This window comes from Thermobia domestica, chromosome 1, assembly GCF_964235325.1.
Source record: "Thermobia domestica chromosome 1, izTheDome1.hap1.1, whole genome shotgun sequence".
In the NCBI taxonomy this organism is placed as follows: domain Eukaryota; kingdom Metazoa; phylum Arthropoda; class Insecta; order Zygentoma; family Lepismatidae; genus Thermobia; species Thermobia domestica.
Genome location: NC_137454.1, coordinates 267,672,519 through 267,683,646, shown reverse-complemented (window position 1 = coordinate 267,683,646; position 11,128 = coordinate 267,672,519).

Sequence of the window (11,128 nt, the reverse complement as noted above, 5' to 3'; positions counted from 1 at the left end):
AGTGGTGTATTACTTTTCGGAGCAAGTTTTACCCTACGATTTTGTCGATAATTACTCTGGCAATTTTGTTCGTATTTCATAAATAGCATAACTCGTTTGTCCTGAAAAGATATACAAGGGATATTTTATTCTTGGGGATGACCTTTTTAACGATTTTCTCAGAAAGTACTCAGACGCTTTTGCTCATAGTTCACATACAATTATCTCCTTAATAATTCTAATGTATGGCATAACTTATTTCTAACAGAAATATGACGAATGGGTACTTTACTTTTGGACGTAAGTTGCTTCGAACAAAGTTTTCTAAAACACATTATTTTATTCGCATTTCCCAAATAAATGTTTCAGTAATAGCTGCAGCCTAACACGAGTCAGTTTAAGAAATTCGAGCGAGAAAATTCAGTGCGTTTCATCCGTACCCATTCTTAAATATATTTTTAAATGTTACACCCAATCACAATTTTCCTAACAAAATCGAAACTTCTTTTTAAATGTGCCTTGCTGTGGCCAAATGGTTCAAGTGCATTGGTTCTGGATTTGATTCCCGGTGAGAGCTAGTGTATTTTTATCCAACGTTAAGGAATAGGTGCAAAGAGAAAAGTGTTTAAACAAGTCTAACCAAGCTAATGAATAATACAAAGAAATAATACAATATTACGAAATTATAGAAGAAACGTTGTTAATATTAGTTATTTGCGTGTAAAAGTCCAACCCATGACCGTCAACTCCAAAGGTAAGAAAGTGAAACATCCAATACCAGGTTAATCAGTGGTCTCTAGTTAAAGCTATCCTACTAGGAAGTGATTGAGATACCAAAAAATATTGTAATCGCTGGGAGACATGTTAGGAGAATACATTGGGTGAGAGAGTTTAATACTGGAACTCATGAATAGTCTCTGCACCTTCGTTGAGTATTGAAGTGCGTAGGTCTATATAGGTTTGCATTGAAATGAGCATTAATACACAACATCTGTTGAACATTACGGGGGGCTTGCGGACAGGTTTGCAGTACATTTTACGGGGTTCGATATTGTAACGATCCTAGCAAACTCCTCAGCCTTTCCGCACTGTACTCTATAAGTTAAATTCATGCTTAATTAAAACTATGTGTTTAAATTTAACACTGTTAACCGTTAATACCTGTGCACAACGGGCAACAATCCGCCAGTAATTCTTTATTTTTGCCCTTTGTTTTAGCGCCATAAATGTCTTTGTTCATAAATTTCTTTGTCTATGGTTTTGCGTATACGTAGCGTGGACATTAAATTTTGACTTATACGCCATATGCATCTAATTACAAACACACCTATAGAACGAACACAACAAACTTGGAATATATAGTTTATGTATGGAAAATCATACACGAGGCGCTGCACGGGAGAGCAGTGTGCATACATATGGCAGTCAACTTCCTTAGAAATTTATAATAATAATAATAATAATAAAAACAGAAAACGAAACAGTTATTTACATAATGTATTTATTTAAGCATGGAAGTGCAATAGACTTAAGTTATTTCTCTCTCTCTCTCTTTGAAGGCAACAACCTTTAGGGTGCCAAGACGTAGAAAAGGACTTGTGGCACTCATGACTATAGAGTGGTGTGTGTTTGGCACATCGGGTTCCTTCGTTGTTAGCCCCAGCTTTCTAGAACGGATGCAGTTATTCCCGGTAGAAAACACAAGAAAATATACCTTTCTATTACTATTAAAGTAAATAATTACACTCATTCCCTCAACGTGATACTTGTTTGTTTAACTGTATACAGACAGCTGATCCATGGGAGAATCGTTGATAATAATATCACGAGAACATCGAGATTGGTCGAAATTTTTATAATTTCGAAAATTATACATTTTATTATTAAATATGAATGTCACCCATACCTCCGTATGCCCCGCCATATCCGTATTACGGATACCCCCCACTGACTCCTTACGGTTTCCCACTCCATCCCCTCCCCCCGATAGCCCAACCACCTAAACCGTTCGAACCTGTTCCCGCCAGCCCCTTCAATTCCATCTCAACCGCCAGTCCCAAACCATGATACCTTATCTCCTACCATTCTCACCCTACCACTACAGTCTGAAGGCCAATTATTTTACGTTCAGGGTTCGATAGGGAACGTAAAACGCCGTTTTCTGATTGATACCGGAGCAGAGAGTTCCCTGATACCGTGGACAGCCTTACCACGCAATGTGACTGTATTTAAGATGGAAACAAATCTGTATGGTGTAAGCGAGAAACCGTTATCGCTTAAGTATGCAGCATACATTAAGATTAATTTGGCCGGAAAATCATTTACGGTTTTATTTAGGCTTATTCCAATTCCTAAATTTCCTATTATTTTGGCTAAATTTTTTTGAAAACTCATCAAGCCGTAATTGAATATCAGAATAATACACTCACATTACGTCATTTTGGCTGTCGTCCAAATTCAGATCAGAATATACCCGTAGGCTCTACTCAATTGCCTCCTGCAGTTGCTTCGAAAGTGCAGACGAATCAACACTTTACGTTGGTTTGTAAACAAACCACAACCGTCCCTCCACGCTCTGTTGTTTTCATTCCACTTGATATACCGTTAGGTGTCAATTTTAGTGCTGTTCACATACATACACCTATCAACAGCAACCTAAAACGTTGCTTTATTGCTCACACAGTAGCTAGTACAGACAAGATAGCGGTTCCCGTTGTAAATCTGGCTTCCAAACCCAAACACTTTCACAAGGGAACGCCTTTGGCTATTGCGTCTGTTCTACCAGACATTCCTGAGTCGCTACATGTAAACACAGTACGTAAGTTGTTTACACCGACTGCTGAGCATGCACAACAGAAAACAAAAGAACGGCTTGTGAAAATTGGTCACCTTATTGATTCACAACAATTCACAATTAACAAAGAGTTGAGTAATGAACAACAACAGAAATTAAGGGATGTGCTTACTAAATATGCCAGTGTTTTCAAATGGTCTGACACTGATTTTTCCCATATAGATGCATATGAAGCCACTCGACTTAAAATCTAGAGAACCCTTTCGATCACCGCTGTTTACGGTGCCACACCGATTACGGCCTAGGGCAAAACAAGTACTGAAATTATTAGAGATGGGCATTATTGAATTAAGCAATTCAGCAACTCGGAATAATATTCTAGTAGTTCCAAAACCTAATTCTGACGATCTGCGTATTTGTTTGGATTTGCGTAGACTCAATGTTGCCTGCCATCCAATCCGGGATTCCCCAGCCAATATGGCGGACGTTATTGAGAACCTAGCAGACCCTACGTACTACTGCTGTTTCGATTTATCGCAGTCCTTCTTTCAGGTCCCCTTAGACCCTGAGGACCGTCCTTTTACTGCATTTTCCGTACCGTCCCTAAATCTTAAGCATTCCATGTACCAACTAACAGCCATGCCCATGGGGCATGTTAATAGCACGATTATGCTCCAACGCATTTTGCGTGACATTTTTGAAAACGTGGATCCCAACCACCTTACTATGTATGTAGATGACCTTTATTTAGGGGCGCGCACGTTTGAAGAACTGTTGATAAGTCTAGAGAAAGTACTAGCGACTGCACAACGTTACTCGGTTTTGTTCAATCTCAAAAAATCAATGTTTGGTGTGACAACGCTAAAGTGTCTTGGCTTTATAATCCGAGCAGGTCATATTCAACCAGACCCAGCTAAGATTGAGGCTATTTTGAGCATCCCCAAGCCCCAAACTGTCAAGCAATTACGGTCTTGGTTGGCCTCGGTGAATTTCTTTCGAACTTTCTTTGCCAATATCTCACTGAACCTAGCACCGCTTTATCAAGCTCTAAAAGGATCTCCGAAGGATCTCCGTGTGGACAGATGAATGCGAGAGTGCATTCCACCAAATGCGCCAGGCTCTAACTAACCCACCACTTCTTCAGATATATTCAACCCAAGACACGGAGCATGCCCTGGTGGTGGACTCCAGTTTAATTGGCGTCGGAGCCTGTTTATTACAGAAACGCGCCTCTGATGCCGACTGGCACCCGGTGCAGTTTGCATCTTCCCGTCACCCGCCAAGGAAGACGCCCCCACCCATCTATGAGCTTGAATTATATGCGGTCTATTTTGGGCTAAAAAAATTCTATAAATATTTAATTGGACAGGAATTCACCATCTACACCGACTCACTAGCGGTCACAGCCATGAAAACCTCGAATCACCTTAGTCCCAAATTACTGAGGTGGCGAGATTTCTTTAGCACATTCTCTTTTAATATCAAACATTTGACCGGAAGCAAGAACGGATTGGCAGACATGATGAGTAGAAACCCACTCCCGGTTACGCAGGAAACGATAGCGGAAGCGGAAGAAACCCCGCATAAGTACCAAATGCTGGCTCTCGACAAACGAGTTGATGTAGGTGAACTACAGCGCCAGGACTCATTTCTAGGGAAGATTATACGCGCCTTACAAACTGAAGATACTTCTCAGCGCCAATATAACCAATGGAAAAAGCAATTCACGATTTCGAATGGTATCCTGTATAGGAAGATCAAGGCCATACCTAACGACAGACTAGTACTCTGCGTTCCTAACAGATTACGGGATTCGATCTTTGATGAACTACACACGCATTCATTAACCCACCCGGGATTTACCTAATTACATCTGCTAGTTAAATCAAAGTAATACTTCCCGCAGATGAAACAATGGCTATATCGAAAATTAGCCAGGTGTCACGAATGCTCTCTATTTAAAAGATCGTATAAACCGTCTGTCGAAACAGTGCAACAACTACCCCACGACACCATCTTCAAGTGCTTTTCCATTGACTTGGCCGGGAAGTTAATCGCTTCCGAACCAGATCAATATCAGTACTTCTATTTGGCGACAGACCATGCCAGTGGGTTTGTTATTACTGCACCTGTAAGATCCCCAACGTCAGAAGCTTTCATTAGTTTCTTTATGGACCATATAGTGACGCCCTACTCCTGTCCATCTCTACTTTTTATGGACAAACAAACATCCCATACGTCCACGAAAACGCGGCAATTCTTAGCAAGTATGGGGGTTGAAGTTCGTTACGCCCTTCCCCACCATCATCAAACTTTGGGGCACGCTGAGAATCGAATCGGAGCCATCCAGAATGCATTGCGTTTCCTTACCAAGGAACAACACGCACGATAGCCGGACTTTCTACAGACCGCCACTGCTAGTGTAAATAAGACACCCCTCACGGAACTTCGCGTCAGTCCCTTCTCGATCCTGTTTGGTATCGAACCTGCGTTCATTATTGATCGTGTGCTTAATGCACCCGACCAAGAACTAAACAATCACGAGAGGCTAACTCTTGCACGGGAAACGCGGGACTATGTGTTATACCGAAGGAATCAAATATTTGAACGGCAACGCGAAAAATTGCATTCTAAGAAGCAACCGACAGAGTTTCTTCCTGGATCTAAAGTCGTTGTGCAACGCCTATATGCCAAACCCGGTGATTGCAGGAGTATTCAACAACTATTTGATGGCCCCTTTGAAATTCACAGCCGCCTAGATGGTAATTCATATATGGTCTTAATGAATGGTCAACAGGTCCCAATAGCAAAATCACGTCATAAATTGTATATACCGCATGAAAGTCCGAGTCCCGAATTTCAGACGAAGTACAGACAATATCTGCAACTACATTCATTGGTAGCAGAGTAATCGTGTAGCATTCCATGTATAAATGCACCATATATATATATATATATATATATATATATATATATATATATATGCTCAAACGCCCGACTTTGTCTCTTGTTTTCACTCTTGTTGTCAAGGCTCCGCAAACCCCACCTACCCGTGTCTACCTCCGCCACTATCTAGTGCCGTAGTTTTCCCCCAAGCCCCCCCCATGTGGGTTATTCGTAAACGAAAACGGGGCAAATGACTATCTCCAGCCCTTGCATGCACATTTCTACACTTATACATAATGACTGCTTGGTCCACGCCTGCGTGCATACGCGTAGCAGCCATATTGGTTTTCTAATCCATGTGTAATTGATTTCATTTTCGTCACTACTTCATGAACCAGCTTGTTATTGAGTGTTACGTCCCTACTTAGGTTCTTATACCTAATGCGGACACGTCTCAGTGTATATGCAGCTATTCGTTCTACGAGTAATCCTACACGCTTCGTAGACTACCGTATGTTACCCTCCTCTTTCCCTTTCAGAGACAAATGATCTTACGTACACATATATGATACATTTATTCATACAAGGAATAGCTTATTTAGAATTCCATACGTTATATTATTTACTTTTATTCTCAATTGTAGGCAAAAACTTAGGCATATACCCACGGGCTTCAGTAAGTTTATCACGGTACTTCACAATTGGACCAGCTTCATGTCATCCCATGATGCATTTTCCAACATAACTGTTTACAGAACGAGTTTGTTCACTGTTCAAGGTTTGACTGTGTAAAAACAATAGATAATTCAAGGGAAGCATGCGTCCCCTTGAATTCTAAGGGCGTTGGTTCCCCCAAAAATGTACGAGCGCACCAATGACATTGGTCCCCCTGAGATTTTAAGGGCTCTGGTCCCCCTGGAATCTCGAGGGAATACCCACCACATTGTCCCCCAAAATGGTCACCATAATAGTTACAGTATCTAATATACTTCATACTCACATATGCTACTCCCCACATTTCCCTCGCTCCGATCAACATTTGAGTAATTCCTATGCGAAAGTAACTACAAACAAATACAAAATTCTCTAACCAATATTTTGGATCTTTTCTCGGCGAACAACACGTAATCGCATAAAATACTATACGGTTACACGGGACATTCATTCATTTGATTAACATGAGCCCCCCCCCCAAAAAAATATATATATATACTACACTGTTACGCATAACAACGATATATATTCCATTAGGTTTCTTACACATAATTTCCGTGTAGTTCAAAAACCCCTTTAGGCAACAAATGCATTTCTTTCGGAAGAAGGAGAAAGATTTAAATAGACTTCAGCATAGGCTGAGTTTCTGGATTTACACAAAAAACAAAAACAAAATATAAAATATCCCCAGGAAAATACAACATAGGTTGTATGTAGCCCTATTCCCTGACCCACCCATTTCTTCTTTCTCTCTAAGCAAAAAAAAAAATTGAGCACGTCTCATAAATAGATACGGCAATAAGTAAGCTCATTCCCGTGGCAATAAACTTACATTCCTTGCCTTTCACCCCACTGAATGCATTTGTTCCCACGTTTTCCCGAAACACATTTTCGTGTGTACAAACACAACACACGAATCCATATACAAACACATAAAAGAATATCTTTCGCGTCACGCCCAACCGAAGTGTGAATTAATAGTACCTTAGTACTCACCAAGATACACTCTTCGAACATCGTCACCACGACGTGCACAGCACATAATAGACTAATCACATTAATGAACGACCCCGTTTGATTTGCATAGCTTGGGAAATACTTTCACTCAGGGTTTCCCCCTCCTTCCTGATCTTTTACGGTCATAGTCAGGAGCCTCCCAATGCAAGTGCATTCGCACGCATCAGTGAATCCTGCGCCAGTCAGGTGGCCATCCTGCCAAGAAGGAATTCCCACCGTGACCTTCACCAGGTCAACGAATTCTTCTCTACTAAAATTAACTGTGTTATGACCCCCAACTCGTACAGCTAACACTTGGGAAGTAAATTATTGCATGCCATAAGGCAAGACATATAATAAAAAAAATAGAATTAGAATTTGCATTTCGTTTTAATAGCTCAATTGTAGACTACCTGTAAGACGAGTTCGTTTTCTCCCTTTCAGGTGGCTCGTCTATATTTTTGGCCTTATTGCAGTACATCCCGTGAGGGCCCAAACCCCCTCCGATATGGTAACTCTGGTTACAATTATCAGTGCCGTGGGTACTGTAGGATGTGTGATATCCATTATCTTTTGCCTCTGTTGGTGTCGATACGGCAGACCCAAACAACGTTCCAGATTCTATAACTCGAATATTACATCACAGTTCACGCATCCTTGCCTAAGTGCTTCTTCCACTCACAACAATGGGGAAGACCCCCTTCTGTTAACACGTTTGGAAGGACACCGTGCACCAACACCTTCGCCACACGATCCTGCACCTGATTCCTGTACCACTCCATCCAGACCTGCATCTCCTCCTGTGGATTCATTGCTTAGCCCGAGATATATCTCACAAACACCATTGTAAATATTCTCTAATATTAGTTGGTGGTGGTATTTTCTATTCGTCTTATCCTTTAAAAAAAACTATGCTATCTCACTTTTCCTGATCACATTCTCTTATGCCTATTAGCCTTTTATTTCCCTTCCTTTAACCCTTTCTGCCTACATTAACGTTTACCTTCATGGCAGATTGCACTGAAAGGGAATTACAGGTGCATCTTGGATGCACATTATTTTCCAAAGGCTAAGGTTTTTGCTTAAAGGAAAAACCAGCGGAATATACATCCCCCTCATATTTATGTATCTATGTATTTACTTTATTTAGTTGATTTATTTTATGTTATATATGTATATATATATATATATATATATATATATATATATATATATATATTGTGTTTATATTGTTCATATCTGTAACATGAATATAATGATTAACGGGTGTGATAATCCATTGCCTGCCATACGAGTCAGACAATCTTTTTCTCTACAATGTTTAACGGTAAATTGATATGCAACTTTTAACGCTTTACTCCTCTGGATCCCATCGATACATTTAATTATAGGTTGTTCGTTCTTCTTGGACATACTCTTTAGATGTATTAGTCACTGTACTAAAGGTGTTAACGCTGTATTTACACCGCTATTACAACCTTATGCCTCATTAGCCACCCTTGGTAGCAATCGCTAGTTAATGTTATTCTTCTTCCCTATGTCCCTGCACCAAGCATTCTAGGCATGAAACTGACGTTGCATCCAGGATATAGGAAGTGTGCTTCCAGAGTTTCACGACACATAGTGTTTTCCAGTGCCTTGCTGAACTCCTTATACAGGGTGACCATCGAACTATGATCGAAATTCACAACTTTGGGCATCCATTACAGGATTGCTCAGTATTATTTTTTTAAGTGGGGGAATATCACGAGAAAATCGAGATTGGTCGAAATTTTTATAATTTCGAAAATTATACATTTTATTATTAAATACACTAGTTAACAAATTTAAACTTTTTGTTTGTTACATGAGAAAAATCACCTGATCTTAAAGGAACTTTTTGCGCTGAATTCGAATATGCACTCGGTTTCTCTCCATCACGTACAGTTTTCCCGTAACAGAGGGATTTTCGGGAAATTCCCTCAAAAATTTCCCTTTTTCAGATATTTTATTCCCCTAGCTCATGTCCCCTTACATATAGTAACATAGAAATTATACCTAAGTATACCTTGATTTATGTTTAATAAACCCTAAAAGTTTCGTAAAAATCGCTTTGTTCTTTCTAGAGAAATAAATATATTTGTATGTATACTGTGTGTACTGTTTATTGCACCTGATAGTAATGCTTTCAGATCTCCTGAGTTGGGGTAAAAACGATTTGCTTTATTACTACAAACACAGACATAAAAATGAATATTTACAATAGTCAACAACACACTTGTATTGCTCTCTGTAAATTAGAAACGTGTATAAAAATAGAATGTACTTCCAACGTATATTTTGTTTTAAACGTACAGTAGGGCCTATATGTATATCTTAATACATATATGTACAATTCTCCAAGTTTTTTCGTTTTGTTCATGAAATGGTTATCAATATTTGTTATCAAATGTAACAGAATGCAAAAGAACTTCCACTTCCCGAGCCCCCTACCAACTGGGAAGAGATATGGCCAAAAGACTCTGATGATGATCATGACCTTGATGAACCATCGACATCAACATGTACATCCAAGGATCCAACGTTCATCCCTGACTGTGTTCGCTAGCCACATTTCATCCGGCAATGTGAACTTAATGACCTAGTCCGTGATTTGCACCTGACAAAACAAGAGGCGGAACTTCTGGGATCAAGGCTCCAGCAGTGGAACTTATTGGATGCAGAAACGAACATATCAGTGTACAGGAAAAGGCATTCAATTTTCAAGCTATTTCTCAATGCAAGATAATGTGTGCGTATGTACGGATATAAATGGGTTGATGGCGGAGCTAGGAATTCCTTACGTTCCAGAAGAATGGAGGTTATTTATCGACGCGTCAAAGGTCAGCCTTAAAGCTGTCCTTTTACATAATGGAAATAAAAAACCTTCTATACCACTTGCGCACTCAGTGAAGATTAAGGAATCCTATGACACCATGTCAACTTTGCTAAATCTTATAAATTACAAGGACCATTGTTGGCAAATATGTTGTGATCTCAAGGTAGTTGGTATGTTATTAGGACTGCAGTGCGGTTACACGAAGTACCAATGTTTTTTATGTTTATGGGATAGCCGAGCTGATGACAAACATTATGAAGTAAAGGAATGGGAACCTAGAGTGAATTACGTACCTGGAGAATGCAACGTCAAATACGCTCCTTTGGTAGATCCTAATAAGATATTACTACCGCCACTTCATATCAAGTTAGGACTTATGAAAAACTTTGTCAAAGCCATGGACACATCTGGGGAAGGTTTCAAGTATTTGCGAGATAAGTTCTCTAACCTGAGTGATGCTAAGATTTCAGCGGGAGTGTTTATTGGTCCCCAAATTAGGAAATTAATGCTTGATGATAGCTTTGACAGCAAGTTAAACAGTGCTGAGCTAGCTGCCTGGACAGCATTTAAGTGTGTTGTGCGCAACTTTCTGGGCAATAACAAAGCTGAGAGTTACACAGAAATCGTACAGGACGTGATACAGAAATACAAAGAGTTGGGTTGTAGGATGTCTTTAAAAATCCACTTTTTGCACTCCCACCTCAGCTTCTTTCCTGCTAACCTAGGTGCTCTCAGCGACGAACAGGGGGAAAGATTCCACCAAGATATAATGGCAATGGAGAAAAGGTACCAGGGACGATGGGATCCTTCAATGATGGGGGACGATTGTTGGGGTCTTGTTAGAGAATGCAACATTTCTTACAAAAGAAGGAAGTAGTGTACGTTTTTGTAACCCAATGGAA